The 22,864-nt window shown below is 34.6% G+C and overlaps 1 protein-coding gene across 2 annotated transcripts in view; it reads right to left on the bottom strand.

The window, feature by feature from the left end:
* Positions 1-22,864, bottom strand: part of LOC105485529 (1,4-alpha-glucan branching enzyme 1) — a 264,234-nt gene that overhangs the window by 9,496 nt on the left and 231,874 nt on the right. The gene's annotated exons all lie outside the window — the stretch shown is intronic.

The following is a 22,864-nucleotide window of genomic DNA, read 5'->3' as shown; positions in this document are numbered from 1 at the left end:
AAGGAAATCACAACACTTGAGGAGTTGAATGAGACATTGTAAAATATGTGCGGAGAGAGCAATTTAAAAGTGAGTTTTTGAGCAGTGTTAAATCATAATTTGTGCTAAGCACTCATTTCTTCTTTTACAGTTTTATGTTGGAAAGGGGCTTTACAGGCTATCTACTGCACACACCCATGAGATCCCTGCTATACTCCCATCACGACTCATCGAGTGATCACCCAGCCTGGGATGAAACGTACCTAATCTACTTTTCTCTTCAAGCAACCTATTCCACTTGTTATAAATTCTTCTCCATATTGAATAGAAATTTTGCTCTGTGAGATTATATTATTTCTACCAAGACAAGTCATAAATAATAAGTTCAACATGTAGTCGCCTTTTAAATATTTACTAATAGTTATACTATCTCCTAGTGTCTGCTAGATATATTACTAAATACATACAGACAGTCCTCCATATCTGTGGATTTTGCATCTGTGAATTCAATCAACTTCAGATAAAAAAATATTCAAAAAAGGAAATGCCTCGTTGCATCTGTACTGAACATCTGGTTTTTCACAATAAGTTGTTAGATGGTATTAGCATATTTACAGCAAAATTAATAAAAGCTATCATTATGTTCAAATTTATTAGGCTCAAAGTATCTAGAAATGGTACTTGATACAAAAATCTACAATGATATATGCATTGGTATCTTAGAAATCTTAAGTTTCTTCTAGCCTTAGTAGAAATGCAGATAGTTTAAGTGCTTTTTGTTTTGATTTCCTGGAAAATATATCATTAATCTCAGAAATGTTAGTATATTACCATTACTGCAAAAATTATCACATTAATTATCACATTGATCAAGGAACAATAAGCCATCATTGTCAACCCTTGAAAATCTTTGTCTAAGTCAGAAGTGAAGATGGACACACTACGGAAACTCGGAAGTGAAGATGGACACGCTACGGAAACGCGGAAGTGAAGATGGACACGCTACGGAAACGCGGAAGTGAAGATGGACACGCTACGGAAACGCGGAAGTGAAGATGGACACGCTACGGAAACGCGGAAGTGAAGATGGACACGCTACGGAAACGCGGAAGTGAAGATGGACACGCTACGGAAACGCGGAAGTGAAGATGGACACGCTACGGAAACGCGGAAGTGAAGATGGACACGCTACGGAAACGCGGAAGTGAAGATGGACACGCTACGGAAACGCGGAAGTGAAGATGGACAGGCTACGGAAACTCGGAAGTGAAGATGGACACGCTACAGAAACTTCTGCTAGTAGTGTTGGCTCCATTTTAGTGAATCCAGGCCAGCCTTCTCTAATTCAAACTGAAATTGATAATCAGAATATTACCGTATTGAGAAAGAAAGACTGAGATTCAAATGATGACTACTAGGCACAGGGACATTTAAAGTCACTCAGTATAGCTGAATATGATTTGAGCCTACCAATACATTTAATGCTGAAATATGGATAATGAAAATAAATAATCAAAGACATGGCAAATAATGAAATACTGTGGAATAAAAAAAAACTATTCAAATAGAAGTTTAGCTTTTGTTCTTCATTCCAGTTCATTAAATACTGGGATAAATCTTCCGAAAACTAAAACAGTACAGTTCAGAGAGTAATGTTCTAGAATACTTTAAAAACAACTGAATTAATATATCAATTAATGAATTACTGGTTGACAACATAGGCTTTTGATAGCAGTGGCTAAATAAGGCAAGCATATCATCAAAAGCAATGGTTCCCAACCTGACTGGCAGTCCTGTCATTGTAAGTTCTCACTGAGTGAGTAGTTACGTGATTGTAAGGGGCTGGGAATTTATATACGATTAGGTGTTGTCTAAAGACTAAATTATGTTATTATACACATTTGACGCTGTGTTTCAAAGAATGTACATGTTTTTACAATTAAAATGCAGATTATATTTTTCCCTTCTTTGTGTCCATGTGTACTCAATGTTTAGCTCACATTTGTGAGAACATGAGGTATTTGGTTTTCCATTCCTGCGTTAATTCAACAGACACCCGGGCCTACCTGAGGGCAGAAGATGGGCGGAGGGTGAAGATGGAAAAACTACCCATCAGGTACTATACTTATTACCTGGGTGACAAAATAATCTGTGCACCAAACCCCCACGACACACAGTTTACCCACTAACAAACCTGCACATGTATCCCCTGAACCTTAAAGTTAAAAAGAAAAAAAAAAGAAAAGAAACCATTAGGTCCAAACATTTAATGTGCTTTTTACACAATGAATGATCAATTATGGGAATGTGACAAGACACAAGAGCTTGTGCTGGGGGCAGTAAATTGTGGGAACACAATGAGGAAATATATGGGGGAAACTGATGGAAGACAGGGTTATTTTAGTAGGTTTGTTTGAACAGGTCTATTTCGACTTCCCAGTCTCTGGTCATGAGAATGTCCTCCTATTCCTGGCACAGGAAAGACACCTTTTTCACGGGCAATTTTATGATTTGCTTTTTGGTAGAAAGGAGGAGATCAAAGAGCCTCTTTCTGCATCTGTTGTTTCTCAAACAGATTCAGCTCAAAATAATCAATAAGCCAAAGTGGCATATTTTGGGGTAGCACGTTCTGAACCCCTTCCTAATCAAATTCAACTTCTCACTAACACTAGAGATGACTATTTCCTCCTATGAACACTTTCATTTTAGTCACCTGAATTATAATTTTTAAAATGTTATAGGAAAATTATTCAAGGTTGCAAAACTAAAAAAATAATTCCTTCATTTACTTAGGGGCATTTTTTTTTTTTTTTTTTTTTTTTTTTGAGACAGGGTCTGGCTATCACCCAGGCTGCAGTGTAGTGGTGCGATCTTGGCTCACTGAAACCTCTGCCTCCCGGGCTCAAGCAGTTTGTCCCACCTCAGCCTCTCAAGTAGTTGAGACCACAGGCACATGCCACCAGACTGATTTTTATATTTTTTGTAGCAATGGGGTTTCACCATGTTGCCCATGCTGGTCTCAAACTCTTGAGCTCAAGCGATCTGCCCACCTCAGCCTCTTAAAGTGCTGGGATTAGTGAGCTACTATGCCTGGCATGCCTTTTTTTTTTTTTTTTTTCTTAATAAAGGAGAATGTCCTCAACAAAATTATTTTTCTGAAACAGAATTAAATAATATTTAATCGTTATTTTCAATGTTACAGTAAAATAAAAATCATGTGTCCATCATTTTACATGCTTTTCCCACAATACAGACTGAGCTTCGCACACCAAAAAATGCAATTTTAAAGCAACAAAATTTAATAGTTTTTGTGTATACTTTTCTCGATCAAAGGACAGTAAAAGAACAATTGCTATATAAGGATTCATTTCTCTTTGACACTGAAAGAGATTGTCATATTGAAAATGTTAGAATCTATTTACTTTATATAATTGGTAGCCATACAGGAAAAGCTTATAAAAGCCATAGAGAAAGTTTCAAAACATTGGTTTAGACATGTTTCTCTGGCCTATAATTTAAAGAAAAAATTTTTCTGTGTCCAATCGTGAAATCACCCAGTTCTGTGTCTACATTAGCCAGGGAAAACAATAGCTTCCTTTAGAAAATGTGGCCTTTAAAATCCAGAAATTTCTACCAATTTAAACACTAAATGAGAGATAATGCGTGTGAAAAAGCTTTAGAATCACGAATCGATGCCATATATTATTCAAGTATCAGGAAACTACATGTTTTAGGAATACTGCTTAGAATCAGAACAAGCCTTTTCAAAGAGATTATCTGAGCAACTGATTTGTTTGTTTTTCATGTTCTCTCTCTTGGGTACTCCCTCACTCTCTCATGTGTATGCACATACACACAGATGCACATACATGTACATACATGATACAGGACACACACAGCACCACAATTCCTACATTGTCCTTTTTCTGTGAAAATTTACCTCTGAAACTATGACTCAAAGCCAATTTATACTTATTTTCAACTACCATCGTTATATGGTTTCCAATACAGAGCATACAAGATAAATTTAGCAGGACACCTTAAAAGGTCATCTGTTATCCATAGCTACCTCCATATTCCTAGCAGAGGACCTTCTCATAATAGGTTCCCAATAAAACTTGGAAACTGATATTCAGAATGACAACACTGACTTACCAAGAAAAGCCAAATTACATATACTGTTTTTTATAATTGAGGAAAGTACAATAAATTATCTTAACTCCCCCGTTCATTTACTAAATACATACAATGTACAAGATATTGTGCAAGAAACAAAAATAACTAAGATACGGTCTTCATTTACATGTGGCTTACAGCCTGTAAAGGGAGATTAGGCATACATATGAACCTATACAAGTAGAGCAAAAAGCAATATGCAATGAAAGGGAGAGTCAAGGAAGAAAACTATGATGGACAAGCCGTATATGAAGGCTTTTGAAGGCTGGGCTAGGGTCTTAAGTCTTATTTTGTTAGTTAAGTGTGATAGTGTTTAAAATTCTTGAGAAAGGGTTTTACAATCAAAAAAATTAACCCGCAGGTTGTAAGCAGTATGAAACAGACAGTGGAAAGCCTAAGTCGGGAAAACCAGTCAGGAGTCTAACAACAGTGCAAGGATAGTTATGTATGTCTAATGTCTGACAGTGGGAAAGGAGAGATGTAGACTGAGTTTTAGAAGTACAAGTGACAGTACTCAAAAGTAAGGAAACTGAGGCTGAATTAGGGAAACAGAAGTGGAAGGGGAGAAGAGTTGGCCCAAAGGCAGACAGCTTGTTACGTGGTAGAGTTGGGAGGTGTGCATAAGTCAAATGCAGCTCTGATTACCTTACTGTCTGCATGTGGCACCCATTTTATGCCAAGAATAAGGCAGTGTTTTCATATACAGTTTCTTGTTTATTTCTCAGGTTGAAATTTTTTATATTGTTATATTTGAGACTTTGTAATTCATAAAGCAAAGAGGTTTATTTTGGCTCATGGTTCGGCAGACCATACACACAGGAAGCACGATGCTGGCATCTGCTTTTGGTGAGGGCCTTAAGAAGCTTACAATCATGGCAGAAGGAGAAGGTGTCCAGGAATGTCACATGGCAAGAAAGGGAGCAAGGGAGAGCGAGGAGGAGGAGTGAAGCTCCTTTAAACAACCAGCTCTCATGTAAGTGAGAACTCACTTGTTACCAAGGGGAGGGCACCAAGCCATTCACGAAGAATCCTCCCTTGTGTCCCAAACACCTCTACCAGGCCCCACCTCCAACACTGGGAATCACATTCCAACATGAGATCTCGAGGGACAAATATCCAAAACATATCACATTCCAAGCATAAAGAGGACAGAACGAATATGACAAGAGAAGAATACAAATAGGAAAATCATATAAAATGATATCCATTTAAATTACTGACACAATTAGATATACAAGATTGCCATTTCTAAAAGTAATGTTGAGGTCTGAATATCTGAGATTTACTATACTTGTTCTAGTCCATTTCTTATTGATTTGATCCATTTGATCATTTTATTAGTAAATACAAAACACTGGGCCATAAAATTTACCTTGTTCAACTGGAAAAAAAATACAGTAGGGAAAGAATGACAATTTTTTAATAGTTTTTTTTTTTTCAAAAGGAGATCAAATAGGTCCCTATCAATTTGGATAGCATTTTAAAATATTATGATTTCTTATTTTAAATTCAAGAGCTTCCTAAGTATTTGATATATCTATCAACAGGTTGAAGTAGATAAGAAGTTTTCAGCCATTATTTTACAATCCAAGTCCTTAAATTTGAACCAGGGAAGAGCCAGTGTTCTGAAGGAGGCATGTACTAATAAGATTAAAGAACAGTGAAGGCATGAAGACTCTTAAATTCAATGGCTCTTCAAATACTTCAAAAGCTGCTGTGTTTGCTCAGCCACTTGATAAAGTGTCTGTTCAAAGTATAAGGATTTTGATGTAAGAAGTACTATCATTTATATCATTCTGCACTAAACTAACTTCACTCCCACTGATGAAGCTAAGGAAATTTATTGTAAGGTACAACCCTTGAGGTTTCAAATTGAGTGACAAAAAGAAGAGTTCTCCAGTGACTAGATGACTATAACGATAGCAGAGCGGGTAAGTTACCATATATCTTCAAATCTAAGGCATCATCCATTTCAAGATGAATTATTTTCTATATCTCTAATGAAGAGAAAAAAATATCACTACCACATCAATATTGTAAGATACTTTCCAACTGAAGACAGGCTAAAATGTGAAAAAATGCAGTTTTTGGAATATGAATTTAGTATAAGTTATTTTATATCTAATTCTTTAATCAATCCATTCATATTACCATGATTAAAATAATGCCCAGGAGCTAAGTGACCCCAGGAAAGAGAATTTATACTGAAAGCAGAAAATATTAGGTTCAAAATTCTAAGGAATGTTTTAATTAATGTAAATGTGAACAAATATCTGGGAGGGTAAGAACAGCTGCTGAAAAGCAAGGAGAGTTTTATGATTTTAGTAGTCTGAAGAGATCGATACAGCACAGGGCTTGCCACAATGTTCTAACACGATCCTTCCCTTTTTATGTTACACAGATTGAATTTTATTTATTGCTGGTTATAATCCACAAAATCTAAGGTTACAGCTATCTAGTATCTCAAATAGATCTGTCCATTTATTTTATAAACATAGCTAAATTATGCCTACTTTATTGTCCTGAATCACAGAAAAGGCTATAAACTACAACTTTCAGTTTCTCTCTCTGGTCTCTTTCCAAACGCAGGAGTGGCAAAGACTTGTGATAAATTGCTATATATATATAATGAATCTGCCGGTCTGTTAGTGTGTGGTGGAGGGGTGTTGTAGGGGTGTGTGTGTGTGTGTGTGTGTGTGTGTGTGAGTGTATTTGTGTATCTTATTTAGGTAATTCTATCTTTACTTCTGTGATCTAAAATACACATTAAACTTAAACAGTTATCATGAAAAATGATAGTTCTGCCAGGTAACCATTTGTAGAACATTGAAACTGGACTCTTCCCTTACACCATATACAAAAACTAATTCAAGATGGAATAAAGACTTAAATAGAAAGCCAAAACTATAAAAACCCTGAAAGACAACCTAGGCAATACCAGTCAGGACATAGGCAAGGGGAAAGATTTCATGATGAAGACACCAAAAGCAAAAATTGACAAATGGGATCTAATTAAACTAGGGAGCTTCTGCACAGAAAAAGAAACTATCAACAGGGTAAACACACAACCTACAGAATGAGGGAAAATTTTTGCAAACTATGCATCTGACAAAGTTCTAATATTCAGCATCTATAAGGAACTTAAATTTACAAGGAAAACAACAAACACATCCATTGAAAAGCAGGCAAAGGACATGAACAGACATTTTTCAAAACAAGATATACACGCAGCCAACAATCATATGAAATAAAGCTCAACATCACTGATCACTAGAGGAATGCAAATCAAAACTACAAAGAGATACCATCTCACACCAGGCAGAAAGGCTATTATTAAAAAGCCAAAAAATAACAGACGCTGGCAAGACTATGGAGAAGAAGGAACACTTACACACCATTGGTAGGAATGTATATTAGTTTGAACGTTGTGGAAGACAGTGTGGCAATTCCTCAAAGACCTAAAGACAGAAATACGATTTAACCTAGCAATCTTATTACTGGGTACATACTCAAAAGAAAATAATTCATTCTATTATAAAGACACATGCAGGTGCATGTTCACTGCAGCACTATTCACAATGGAAAAATCAGGTAATAAACCTAAATGTCCACCAATGACAGACTAGATAAAGAAAATGTGGTACACATACACCATGGAATACTATGCAGCCATTAAAAAGAATGAGATCATGTTCTTTGCAGGGACATGAAAGGAGTTGGAGGCCATTACCCTTAGCAAACTAACACAGAAACAGAAAACCAAATACTGCACGTACTCACTTAAGCAGAGCTAAATGATGAGAACACAAGGACACACAAAGAGGAACAACACACACTGGGGCCTTCCAGAGGGTGGAGAGTGGGAGGAGGGAGAGGATCAGGAAAAATAACGAATAGGTACTAGGCTTAATACTTGGGTGATGAAATAATCTGTACAATAAACCCCAATGATGCAAGCTTACCTATGGAACAAACCTGCACTTGTACCCATGAACTTAAAACATAAATTTAAAAAAAATGAGAGTTCTGATATTTTAATTACTTTTCAAAACTATTTATGGCCATGTGACCTATATTTCTTTCAATGGAAAATATCCAGTTAGTTTTTTTAATCTCCCTGACTTTAGTTTTAAAAAATCCCCCAATATTATAATATTTGTAAAATTAAATTTATAAGAAAGTAATGTGGAATTAAACAGAGAACTTACTAATGAATGTAATCAAAGCAAATTTTAAAATAAAACAAAAGCCAAATGCAACTTTTTTCTTTATATATATGTGTGTATATATATGTATATATATGTTATTAGTTTACCTTAAAATTTTAATGACTTTGAAAAAAGCAAGATCTTCATGCATAAGCTTCATGCATTCAAATTTGTGAACACTGTCTTCATTAAAAGTTTAAATAACAACCGTACATTTTAATTAAGTGCAAAACAGAAACATATTTCTATTATATTCTAGGATGTGCGCATTTTATCAACAAAAGGTTTCTGATTTTAGACTACAAAATAAACTCCAATCCCTGCAAGTATGCTTCTTCGGCCATATATTTTTAGAAATTGTACAATGCAAAATAGCAATAAAACAAGCTCAAAGGATGAGGGGCTCAAATGTCATTATTACCAGGTTAATTAATGGATTACTATGCTTTTTGAAATGTATTTTCATGCAAATTATTAGTTTATTTTTAAGCATGCTTAATAACACACATCAGTAAATAGCAAATCAAATGGTAATACAAAATATTGAGTACTACATATTTCTCTATGCAAATAGGACAATTATTCTAAATACTTTACAGAATACTTCTGACTAACCTACTTAGAAACGTTTCTGTATCCTAGAAGATTATGCAACTTAAACTAAAAACTGTCACTGTTCCTCAATAATTTGAGAAGGAAGAAAAATAGAAAAATAGTGCTCACACTTCTGCACTAACCTCTCCCTAAAACTGTTGCTCTCTGTGCTATTAGGATTATCCAAAGAACTTGTAAATTCAATTATCTGATGAAGCGATGGCAATTATTTAGAACTGAAAAAGAAAAAAATAACAGATTTTTATTCACCTTTTAACCACATCTTTTATTATCAAAATGAGTTCACACCCTGCAGACTCAACACTTAAAAAAAAAAAATGTGCTTTTAAACTCAAAAACATTTTGATTCAGGCTATAAACACCTTTCCCCAAACAAACTTACTCTGTGAATAGCCTGTAATGTAGTCAAGTGCAATATATCTAAATAAAAATATAATTAGAAATGGGGACGTCTCTGAAAAATAAAGACAATCATACGCAGTAAGAAAGCATTATCCAAGCCATTTCAGGCAGAAAGGCAGGGATAGGAGATAGCATTCTAAAACACTAAAATATGGTGAGTGCCTCCATGAGCTTTAGGGTCTAACAACTGCATTCTCATTCCAGTCCTACCAATTACTGTGTGTCTCTGAGCAAGTTACTTACTTCCTGGAGGCTCAGTCTCTCATTTGTAAATGGAGGTAACACATCAGAGGATGGGTGTAGACATTAACTGAAGCAATCTATTATTGAGTGCTTAACACTATCTAGCACTGGGAAAAGTGCTCAAATTATTAGGTGCTGTGGCTATTATTACTATAGACCCTGGCTCACTTAAACTGCTGTCTGAAGAGATGAAAAATATAAAAGTGGTTCTATTAATTCTTTATTTTACTTTTTATACTTGACTTGGCCTCTTCTTCCTTTATGATCTTCATTTCTATTCCTCTTTCTCTGTGTCTTTGTTCTCACTAGAATTTGCTATTTAAAATTTTTTACATTAAAGTTTAAACATACAGTACATAGAACTCTTTGAGGACTAGAGTCTGTTTTTAAATTTTCTTTTCTTTTCTTTTTTTTTAAAAAAAGAAGGTACTTCTCAAGTTTATGAAAAACACTGAGAAAGCTCTTGGTGACAATCCTACCTGAAAATTAAATACCTCCACACACTCTCCTGAACCTGCCTTGATTTTTCACCATAACATTATTATCAGCTTTTAACATATTATAAACATATTATAAATTTAATCATTATAAATATAATCATTATATTAATTTTTGTTTCTCATCATTAAAATACAATCTATATAAGAAATTTCTTTTGTTTTTCTCTGCCATATAGGACCTAGATTAGAACCTGGCATTTGGTGAGTGTATCTTTTCATTATTTTCCTATTGCAGTTTCCTCCTTGGTTTTTAATTTTTAATCTATGCATGTTTTTGCTAAACTTTAAGAAATAATTTCATACCACTTTGGTCATCAAAGACCAAACTTGATTTTTTTCCCTTTGTTTCATAGAGCTAACATGTAAGATCTGTATAAATATAACTTCTATCACAATTCCATTTCATTACCTATAAAGTTTAACTTAGACATTTTAAAAGATTTCATATTCTTTATGAATTTATAATAGAATATTTGTAATACAAAAAATCCTTCATTTTGGATAATTAATAATAAATGCATGTCAGTTTGAAGCAATTAATTCTCAAGTTAACTACTCTGATTGGTATGAGCCTTGAAGATAAACATTTTATATAATTCTTAGTTGACATAGAAGCATGATTCCAGGTTTATTCAAGTCAGCACAAACTCAAAGACTTTCCATATCTACTTTACTGGTTAGCTTTCTCTATAAAAACAACTGAACTTAAGCACAGAACATCAAAGGGGTTTGTCAAAATAACATATCCAATACTTTAGCAGGGCCAGAATATGCTCTTAGGAATAACAGTTCCTACCACTCTACTACCTTCTTCCAGATAAAGCTTGCAAATTGGGAAATCTGATTATTTTAGCTGTGGTGGAAGAAACATCATTTTTCTTTATTTGAAGTCTCAACTTATTTGGAGTAATGTATAGTTAATGTATAGTCCTCTTTCTCTTTTAAGACTAGATAGAAAATCCCAGTACAGGTCTCACTCAGTGATTTAGAAAGTCGAAGAACAGGGGCTAAACTAGTGTACCATGAAAAAATGTAAAGCAAAGCTTGCAGGTGTGCATATCTGCACCATCACTTCAGTCTTTCTGAGCACTTCTGGGCACATAGCCCATAACTACATCAGATTAATTATTGTCAGGAGAAAGATTCAAAGTAAACATTTCCCCACATGCATTTAAAAAATCGGGTACAGTTTATACTGTTTGGGTGATGGGTGCACCGAAATCTCAATCACCACTAAAGAACTTATTCATGTAACCAAACACCACCTGTTCCCCAAAAACCTGTTGAAATAAAAAATAAGCAAAGGGAGTTTTAAACACATATCCATGGGGATACTTTAGTCAAAGGTACAAACTTTCAGTTATAAGATGAGTAAGTTCTGAAGTTGTAATGTACAATACGGGGACTATAGTTAGTAACAATGTGCTATACACTTGAAATTTGCTGAGAGTTGACCGTAAGCATTCTCACACACACACACAAGAAAATGTTCACTATGTGAGGTGAGGAATATGTTAATTAACTTGATTGTAGTAACCATTTCACAAGGTATATGTATATCAAAACGTCACACTGTACTTTAAATATATATAATGTTTATTTATCAGTTATGCTTTAATAACAAAAATAAACAATGGGAAAAGGACTCCCTATTTAATAAATGATGCTGGGTAACTGACTAGTCATATGCAGAAGAATGATAATAGACTTCTACCTTTCACCATATACAAAAATTAACTTAAGATGGATTAAATATTTAAATGTAAGAACTCAAACTATAAAAACCCTAGAAGAAAACCTAGGAAATACCCTTCTTGATATCAGTCATTGCAAACAATTTATGGTTAACTCATCACAAACAACTGAAACAAAAACAAAAAGTGACAAGTGGGACTTAAACTAAAGAGCTTCTGCACAGCAAAAGAACCTATCAACAGAGTAAACAGACAACATACAGAATGGAAGAAAATATTTGCAAGCTATGAATCTGACAGATGTTTAATATCCAGAGTCTTATGGAATTCATAAGGAACTTAAACACTCAACAATCAAAAACCAAATAACCCCATTAAAAAATGGGCAAAAGACATGACCAGACACTTCTTACAAGAAGACATACAAGCGCTCACCAAAAACATGAAAAAAAGAAAAATGCTCAACATCACTAATCTGTTAGAGAAATGCAAGTCAAAACCACAAGGAGATGCCGTTTTACACCAGACACAATGGCTATTATTAAAATGTCAAAAACAACAGATGCTGACAAGGCTGCAGATAAACGGGAACACTTATATACTGTTGGTGGGAAGTAAATGAGTTCAGCCCTCTGTAAAGCAGCTTGTGAATGTCTCAGATAACTTAAAACAGAGCTACCATTCAACCCAGAAATCTCACTACCCACTGTACACCCAAAGGAAAATAAATTGTCCTACAAGAAAAAAAAAAAAAAAGACATATGCACTTGTGTGTTTATCACAATACAATTTACAATAGGAAAGGCAGGGAATCAATCTAGGCACCCATGAATGGTGGATTGGATAAAGAAAATGTGGTATACATACACTATGGAATGCTACACAGCCATTGAAAAGATGAAATCATATCCTTTGCAGCAACATGGATGTAGCTAGAGGCCATTATCCTAAGTGAATTAACACAGGAACAGAAAACCAAATACTGTATGTTCTCACTTATATGTGGGAGCTAAACATTGGGTACATATGGACATAGAGATGAAAACAATAGATACTGGGGATTACTAGAGCCGGGAGAGTGGGACACAGGCAGTGTCTGAAAAACTACCTATGCTCACTACCTGGCTGATAGGATCATTTACAACCCAAAACTTTGCAACACGCAAACAAAAACAAAAACAAAAAACAAACAAAAGAACCTCATGTAACAAAACTGTACGTGTATGCTATAAATCTAAACAAAAGTAGAACTTAAAAATATACATATATACATATAGTTGGAAAAAATTTTTCCACTTACATTCATTTGTGCTTTTGAGTGTCAGAAACCAGGATAGTATTACACTGCAGAAAAACATTTAGTCAAAGGCATCATTAACCTCTACAAATATAAATCGAGAAAAAAACTAAAATTAGTGAGACACACTTCATGTACTTCAATGGCATTTCTAGAGGGCAACAAAAAGATGAATTATCTGATGACCAAATGTCAAACTCTACTGAATTTACAGAAACTAGATTTAAATCACATTTATTCAATTACTAGAAATACGATCTTGTGAAAATTATAAATCTTTCTGATCCTCAAATGTAGACTGAGGACAGACAAAAAATGCTTGCCTAACCAGTATCACTGGAGATGATGTGAGGACAGGTGGGTTAATGTAAATCAAAGTATTCACATATTGTAAATAGCCATGCAAATTTAACTTTTGGTACTCATTTTGATCTCTTAAAATAAGCTTATAGATATCTTAATCCAAGTAATTTTGTTTAATTTGAATGGGCTGAGCTAGGTTATACTAGAGTTTTTCAGTTTCAAAAATTTATAATTCCATGCTGCCCAGTTTTGCCTAAGAGTTATTAAACATCATAAAACTGCCCACTGCTTGGTGAACGGGGCATAGGTCAAGGTGGGGAGAATCATTAGGGAATATCTTCATAGAGCTAATAGCTGAAGGGTGGGTGAATTTTTCAGGGAAAAGCTCAAGGAAAATGAATACATGGATTTAGATCTAAAAAAAAAAACCCAAGATAACACAAAGAATGGGTGGAAAGAAAAAGAAATCAAGAGAGTGCTGCAGGATACAGAGAAAGGGAAATAAGAAAGAAAGGTGGGCAAATAGTACAAGAGTGAGGAAGGGATTTAATAGGGAACAGAAGAGTTTCAATTCCAGTAGTGTGAAAGGACTGAAAGGAATCACCGTGTCGTGGTAAAATGGGAACTAGGACATGCGAAAATACAAAAATCAAAAACAAAACAAAAAGGACAAGAGAGTGAAGACAACAGACAGGATTAGTACCTACTTGTCTTTCATTTTTATAAAAATTCCCTTTTATTGTAAAATTTCTAATGCATTTTTAGAAGATGATGTCCATTACCCTTACTACTTGCTAAGCTCAAACGCAGGCAACACTGTTGTTAAGCCTTGCATGCACATTAACTAATTTAATTCTGACAACAATTCTATGAGTAGGTGTTCTAGAGATGAATAACCAAGAAACAGGTTATTTTCAAAACAAAACTAAGTGGTAGACATGGAACTTGAACCTCAGATGGTCATATTCTAGAGCACAAGCTCCTAACCACTATCCTTGCAATGAGAGCAAATTTCTTTATGTTTACAAATATAAGAACAAGAAATACCTATTACCTCTGGAGACCTTTGTTACATGAGTCAGTGGAAAATAAAAATGTTAGAATAAGGGAACAAACTGAAGAAAATAATGTTTCAGAATTAGAAAATAATGCTACTACCAGAGAAGATTATTTTTCCTTTGTTTTCTTTAGCTGGAAAAAAGGAAAGATGTTAGTAAGGAAGCCTACAAAGTGAAAATTGGCTCTCTCCCTAAATAGTAAAGAACACATGAGAAAAAAAAAACAACACAGTAATGTTTATAATTTTACACACAAATATAATTTTTCATTTTAATTAATGTTCTTGAAATAAAATGATCACTGTGTGACAATAAAAGGTATTGAGTGTAATCACTTCATTAAGTTATATGTTAATTAAATAATTTTATTTGATATTATCTAAACACCTTCCTTATTCAACAGCTGATACCACATAACTACAAAAAATAACCATAATTAATCTTGCAAATTAATTCTTATTTATAGGAATTAATTAAGCATTTTCCCATCATTAGGCCAAGAGAAGCTACATTAATAGAAATAGAGATGGTTCTTACACATGATTACAGCTGAATCCACTGCTTCCAAGAACACACTGTTTATGGCTCTAATATTTCCAATTTTCTCTGAGAAACAGAAACTTATTTTGGTCGTAGCTTTCAAAAATGCTTAGGAGCCCTTAGGTAATTTTAGCGGGCCAGTAATTATATCATGCCTTAATTTTAAGAAATCGTCTGGGATACTCAGGTAATACTTTTATATCAATAAAACACTGACCACTCAGTTTGATCCTGTGAGATTCTGATTAAGAAGAGCTTAACGGAAAATGTCAGAAACACGGATAATATCTCACTTAGGCAGGCAGGAGATACTCATTGAAAAAGGTAATTTCTACTGAACAGAAGGAAAAGTAATATAACATCCATGTTAGAAATTTAGTTTAGACATAGAATGCTCTATTTAAAAAACACTGGTATCAGGTATAAAGATGACTTATTTATTTTTTAAATAGAAAAAAACCATATATTTTGGATAAATTAAGTACAGACTAACTTTAAAAGGAAAGGCTCAATGTGAAATCTTTCAGGCCAATGATACTACTGCACCAGCATAACTCGTTTTATGGCACTTTATTGCACTTTACAAATACACATTTTTACAAATTGAAGATTTGTGGCAACCCTGTATCCAGCAAGTGTGTTGGCGCCATTTTCCAATAGCATGTGTTCACTTTGTGTCTCTGTGTCACATTTTGGTAGTTCTTTCATTATTTCAAACTGTTTCATTATTAATACATATTAATACATGACTGTTTGTTCATAATTATATTATTTTTACATCATCATTATGTCTATGATGATGATCTGTGACCAGTGACCTTTGTTGTTACTATTGTAATTGTTTGGGGCACCACAAATCATGCACATATACAACAACAAACTTAACAAATACTTAATAAATGTGTGTGTTGACTCCTCCAACCTACTGGCAGTTCCCTTGTCTCTTTCCCTTTTCTTGGTCCTCCCTATTGTCTAAGACCCTATTGAATTTAGCCCAATTAATAAACCTACAACAGCCTTTAGGAGTTCAAGTGAAAAGAAGAGTGGCATGCCTCTCACTTTAAATCAAAAACTAGAAATGATTAAGCTTAGTGAGGAAGGCATGTTCAAAGTCGAGACAGGACAAAAGCGAGGTCCCTTATGCCAAAGAGTTAGCCAAGCTGTGAATGCAAAGAAAAAGTTCTTCAAAGAAATACGAAGTGCTACTCTAGTGAACACATAAGTGATAAGAAAGTGAACACCAGCCTACTGTTGATTCGAAGAAGTTTATGGTGGTCTGGATCTAAGATCAAACTAGCCACAACATTCCCTTAAGTTAAAGCCTAATCCAGCAAGGCCCTAGCTCTCCTCAATTCTGTGAATGCTGAAAGAGGTGAGGAAGCTGCAGAAGAAAAGTTTAAAGCCAGGAGAGACTGGTTCTTAAGGTTTAAGGAATAAAGACATCTTCATAACATAAAAGTTTAAGGTGAAGTAGCAAGCGCTCATCTAAAAGCTGTAGCAAGTCCTCCAGAAGATCTAGTTAGGGTATTGATAAAGGTGGCTACACTAAACCATAGATTTTCAATGTAGATGAAGCAGGCTTCCATTGAAAGATGCCATCTGGGACTTTCATAACTACTGGGAAGACAGTGCCTGGTTTCAAAGCTCCAAAGAACAGGATGACTCTCTTGTTATGGGCTAATGCAGCTGGTGACTTTGAGTTGAAGCCAATGTTCATTTACCGTTTCCAAAAACCTATGCCCTTATGAATTATACTAAAGTCTACTCTGCTTGTGCTCTATAAATGTAACCACAAAACCTAGATGACAGCACGTCTGTTTATAGCATGGTTTACTGAGCCCGTAAGCCCAAGCTTGAGACCTATTGCCCAGAAAAAAAATTCCTTTCAAATATTACCTCATTGATGAAAGCATCTGGTCACCCAAGAGCTCTGACTGACATGTACAAGGAAATTAACGTTGTTTTCAAGCCAACTAATACAACATGAACTCTGCACCTAATGGATCGAGAAGTAATTTCAACTTTCAACTCTTATTATTTAAGAAATGTATTTTGTAAGACTGTAGCTGTCATAAGCAGTGATTCCTCTAATGAATCTCGGCAAAGTAAACTGAAAATCTTCTGGAAAGAATTCACCATTCTAGATGCCATTACGAACATTTGTGATTCATGGGAAGAGGTTAAAATGTCAACACAATAGGAGTTTGGAAGAAGTTAATTCCAACTCTCATAGATGACTTTGAGGAATTCAAGACCTCAGTGGGAGAACTAACCGCAGATGCAGTGGAAATAGCAAGATCACTAGAATCAGAAGTGAATCCTAAAGATGTAACTGAATTGCTGCAGTCTCATGGTAAAATTTTAATGGATAAGGAATTGTTTCTTACAGATGAACAAAGAATATGGTTTCTTGAGATGGAATCTATTACTGGTGAAGGTGCTAGAGATGGCAACAAATTATTTAGAATATAATATAAATGTAGGTAATCTTTATCAACTAAGTGGTGGGTTTGAGAGGATTCACTCTAATTTGGGAAGAGTTCTACTGTGGGTAAAATGTTACCAAACAGCATCACATGTTACAGAGAAATCTTTCAGAAAAGGAAGAGGCAATCCATGTGACAAACTTCATTATCATCTTAGCCACCACAACCTTTAGAAACCCCACGCTGATCAGTCAGGAGCCATTAACACCAAGGTAAGAGCCTCCACTAGCAAAAAGATTATGACTTACAGAAGACTTAGATGATCGTTAGCATCCTTTAGCAATACAGTATTTGTAAATTATGGCATGTACATTTTTTTAGACATAATATCACACGCTTATTAGACTACAGTATAGTATAAACACAACTTTTATATGTATTGTGAACAAAAAATTTGTGTGACTTGCTTTATTGCAATATGTTTTATTGCAGTGGTCTAGAGCCAAACCTGCACTATCTCCAAGGTATGCCTGTAGACTGCCTTCTTCCATATTTGCAGTCTAGGAAAAGAAATGGTTAGCTAATGTGGTAATGACTGTAAAGTGCTTTCAGAGTGCTTAACATATAAGTTTATAAGAGATGGTAGATCTTATTATGAACATCTGCTCAGCAAGCACATCATAGTATAATGTATTAGTTGTGAATTCTATAAAATTATGGTATATTTTATTGATAATACCTTATCAATTTTTATGATTTAATTAAATTACTGTTTTAAGGGAGAAGCAAATCATTTTAGCACTATTTGTGTTTTAATGACATAATTTTAAACCTTCAGGAGTTATTTCACCACTAGGTAGCTACATACTCCATTTATCCATTCATCCTTCCATCTGTCAGTCCGTCTATCAGTTCGTCAACCCTCTATACATCCTCCTATCAGAGATTTAGCTCTCTGTTTACAGGTGCCTAGTGTATTCTAAGTAAACAGATCATTGTTGATATGTGGGTAATTCTCTGTCTTATCATTCATCTTGAAGTCTATAAACACATAGTAGTATCTCCTTTTTTAAAGCTGGTGAAAATGATCACCTTGGGCACAAATGTTCCCCCCACCAACCCCAGTGAAGGATACTATTACTAGGTAATTATGCACTATCTTTAAAGGTTACAATAATATTTCTGATGTATTTTTCCTCCAGAAGGGCAAGAAATAGAAGACAGAATTTTGACTGGGCTATTGTTAGATGACTTTCTGAAGTGAAGAGACCATCACTGCACAACTGAGCTATGAAACAAAAAACAGAAATGCTGTTAAATATTTGACAGCACTGTGATGGCTATTCAAAACAACAGGACTCTGAACCCCCTTCAAGAAAAAAATCCTAAAACTAAATACATTTGTGTGCAGTAAGGGCTTACTCATTATTCATTACTGCCTATAATATGAATATATATTAAGGCAATCTAAAAGTGTTATAGCATTGCAATATTTTAATCATGCAAAATATTTTTCTTACTTGGTGATTCATCCCTAACTCCTGGGTAGAGAAATGAAGCTAAATCATAGGCTTTTTATGACCAAGGGAGGGGAGGGTACTGGTCTGTCATTATCATTAAATCATAGGGATTGTTAGACAGTGTTTAGCAATGAAAAAAATGACCAAAAGGACCTCTATATTTAAAAGTATTAGTCCTTTCAAAACTAAAGAAAGTGAACCTAAGCAATGAGCATACATTCATTATGAAGCTATTTTTAAAAAGGAGGACCTATATTAAATATAAAATTGTTAGTAGGATCATCTGTCTCAGGTCTCATAAAGCTCATCATCAATAAATTGCAGCATAACATAAAGGAAAAAGAAACATGCTTGTATCTGGTGAAAGTCACTGTGTCAAACTTCTGGAGAAAACCTTGAATTTGCTTTTTACCAAAGAATCTACAACCTGGAAAACTAGAGAGTTGAGATGCTCTATTTAGTCAGACCAGAAATTAACCTTTACATATATAATCTGGATAGAATGTGGTAGTTAGCTAATCCTAAATTAAGTCCTTTGTTTTTATTTGTTGCATAAAGCATAGATTCTCATAAACACAGAGTGTTACATCACCACACTTCAAAGTCTTTTGTAAACCAAGCCACTCACAGCAACATCTCTGCCTTCAGCAATCACACTCCAGTAAATCATCCAAGTGACCTTATTTGCTTATTAGAAACTCTGTGTACAGGTTGCAAATGTCAGAGTATGAATTTACATTTTAAAAAGTGCATCTTGCAGTGGCTTAATGAAAATATTTCAACAATCTCAGGTCAAATTCAACTATTTATACCTCTGCTCCCTTGGGTTTAAAGATTTTGTCCTAGATTCACATATTCTTCACAAGCCATACTTCATGACCACTCCTCTTAGCATGTCAACATTGTAACAGTTTGAAATGCCATTTGGAAAGGGGGCTGTTACTACATTACCATTTCTACTCCCACCTCAATAATATGACGATAAATAACTTACACATTTGATTCTTGTGTTGTTTATGGTCTCAGAATGATATTTATCTGATATACCAACACAAATACCTTATACATAAGCTGGGAGGTTTTAAATTTATATTGTATATCATGTATTAACTTAAACTCTGAAAATAGAACCATGACACCTTCATATTCTACTCTAGAATACAGAAAAAAAAATCACAATAATTGACCTTCGTATGTATGTTTTGCTTTAAAATTATTTTTCTTCTTGTGGAAGATGGCAAAAAAAGATCATTAAGAAGAATTTCTGGGAACGAATTTGTCAGGGGTGATGGCAGGGCAGTGAGAAAAGTGAGTTGATTAGAAAGAAAACTGCCTGGGCCGTAAGTCTGCATGTAATTTTCTCCTTCTACCTATATTCCCAGAAGTATTTTCGAAATTATTTTGAACATTAGAGAAATAAATCATCAGTAATACCACCATTTCTGCCACCCCCAGCCACATGCACATACTCCGGAACGGAAAGAGGCACCAGCGTGTCACAGAAAGGACATGGGCTGTGGAATACACTGCTTAACCTTTACCTGCCATGGGCTGGAGGAAAGCCTTCAGTTAATTAAAGGCCTCAGTCTCTACAACCTGCCTGACAGTGTGGTCCGAAATACAGTCAGAGGTTGTTTGATGCACTTCACTTTATTGTGCCCTTCAGATATTGTTTTTTTTTTCAAATTGAAAGTTTGTGGAAACCCTGGTTGAGCAACTCTGTCGGTGCTGTTTTTCCAACAGCATATGCTCACTTCACGTCTCTGCATCACATTTTGGTAATTATCACAATGTTTCAAACTTTTTCATTATTACTATACTATATTGAAATGTATACTTTATAAAAATGATTAGCAAATAGAAGGCCCACAAAAGAGGGGTCCTAATACTCACATTCTCCCCACATCATTTAAAATGTGGTATAATCATTCGTATTATTCAAACGGATTAGAAAGAGCACTCTGGCCTTGGGAACATAGTTTTCTTTCTGATTTAATGACAACCTGATAATGTTCTAGGTGAAGAAATGCCAGTAAAGAAATATAATAATGATTCTGATGATATAAAAGGCACTATGTTCCTTTCTTTACAGCTAAACAATGTGAAAATTTAAGTGAATATAACACATCAGGAAAATGTATTTTATCTTTCTAAGCATGAAATATGAAACCTGCCTATTTATTAAGTACATTTAGGTCTCAGCATTACCCACATTTCTATCTATTGTATTAAAGAATATTGGTCATTATTACACTGAAGATTAGCAGCTAAAAAGACAAATGTGAGAGTATATAGGTAAAAGGTTGTTGCTGTTGTTTTGTTTTCTGATTTTTTCCTAGAATATGGCTGTAGATTCTATTGCAGAAACAATAAGATGTCCTTTGGCAGTCACCACAAAGGCCACATTCAAAGCCTTATTGATACAAATCCGTCTTGCCTCTCAGTTTTCCAAATGTATCCTCTTATTTTGAAGAGATAGTTAAAAGCATCATTAAAGTGTTTCTTCTACCTTGCCTGGCATTACCTCCAAAACAGCTCCCCTTGCAACAGTTTTTGGGATGGCAGTCACCATCTATTCTCCACAGATTGGAGTGAAAGTTCATGTCTTGCTAGTTGACATACAAGATCTACAGATTCAAAAAAATGGAACTGCTCAAAAATTCAGACATGTTACCTATAGCAGGACTGTATTTCCTAGTAACAGAGGAAGTTTAAGTGGCTTCTTTAGAAAAGTTAAATTTGTTCTGGCACCACATCCTGCTTCCCAGGGAATTAAAAATTTGATGAATTTTGCTACTTGATTAACACATGCAATCTTGTCACTGTAGACGCTTCACAGTAAAAATCTGTATTCAATTTACTTGCTCAGTAATTAGAAATACCAATGGCATAGAATATTTTGCTAAAGACAAAATATACCATTGAAATCCTGATTTTTAATACTTTGTATATCTGAATTCATTCTATAACAGTGAGCTACACTGTAGGTTAAAAGTAGAAGAATAAAGTCAGAAAGATAAAGGGCCAAAAACAAATGAGACAAGAAAAATGCAAGAGAGAAGAAAAAGGGACCTTAAAGCTAAGCTTGGAACAACAAAAAGTTAAAAGGAGAGATCCATTTGCTGGCTATGGGAGATGCTACAATCCTAACAGATTAATGACAGGGAAGTGTCCTGTAATATTCTTTTATCTTTTCTAATATGTTAGAGGGTCAAAGTTAACATTGTACTTTTTCATGTTTAATGTTAAATTTAGGGTTTTAGGTTGAAATTATTAACTGAATAAAGAAAAAGGAAGATATGACATAATACTAGGATACAAAAGAAAAACTTAAGATTTTTATTTGGATACAAATACAATGGGAAAGGAAAATGTGATGGCTGCCAGGAAAGCTAGTGTAACTTTAATTATATGAATAAGAGAGCAGCATCAAGATAAAGGAAGGTAATGGGGCTCTGTATGTCATACTTGCCAGACCATATCTAGAATACTCTGCTGTTAGTGTAGGAGGATTGTGAACAATGCTGGGTGCATTTTGATAAGGGAGATGCAATGGTAAGACGTCTGGAAAATATCATGAGAATTTACTTAAGAAACTAGCAGAATCTGGTCTGGAAGAGGAAAAACCAGGGAGAGGTGGTAATCTAAGAGGCATGTTAAAAGCCTTTCTGATTTGAATAGCTGGCACATAGAACAGGTGTTAGTCCCAGAGTACAGAATTAATGCATTGATTTTAAGATAACATTTTTAATTATTAAAAAACAATACTGTTTATCTTGTGAAATAGTGATATTCCTGGCACTGCAAAGTATTCGAATAACAGGTGATTATTTGTAAGAAATTTCTAGATGGGACTTCTGCACTGAACTGGGAGGGTGGAGCAGAGTCCCTCACAAAAGGAAG

Source organism: Macaca nemestrina, chromosome 2 (genome assembly GCF_043159975.1).
Source record: "Macaca nemestrina isolate mMacNem1 chromosome 2, mMacNem.hap1, whole genome shotgun sequence".
NCBI classification, from domain to species: Eukaryota; Metazoa; Chordata; class Mammalia; order Primates; family Cercopithecidae; genus Macaca; species Macaca nemestrina.
The sequence above is the reverse complement of the archived record's forward strand: the minus strand, read 5'-3'. Positions and strand labels throughout refer to the sequence as shown.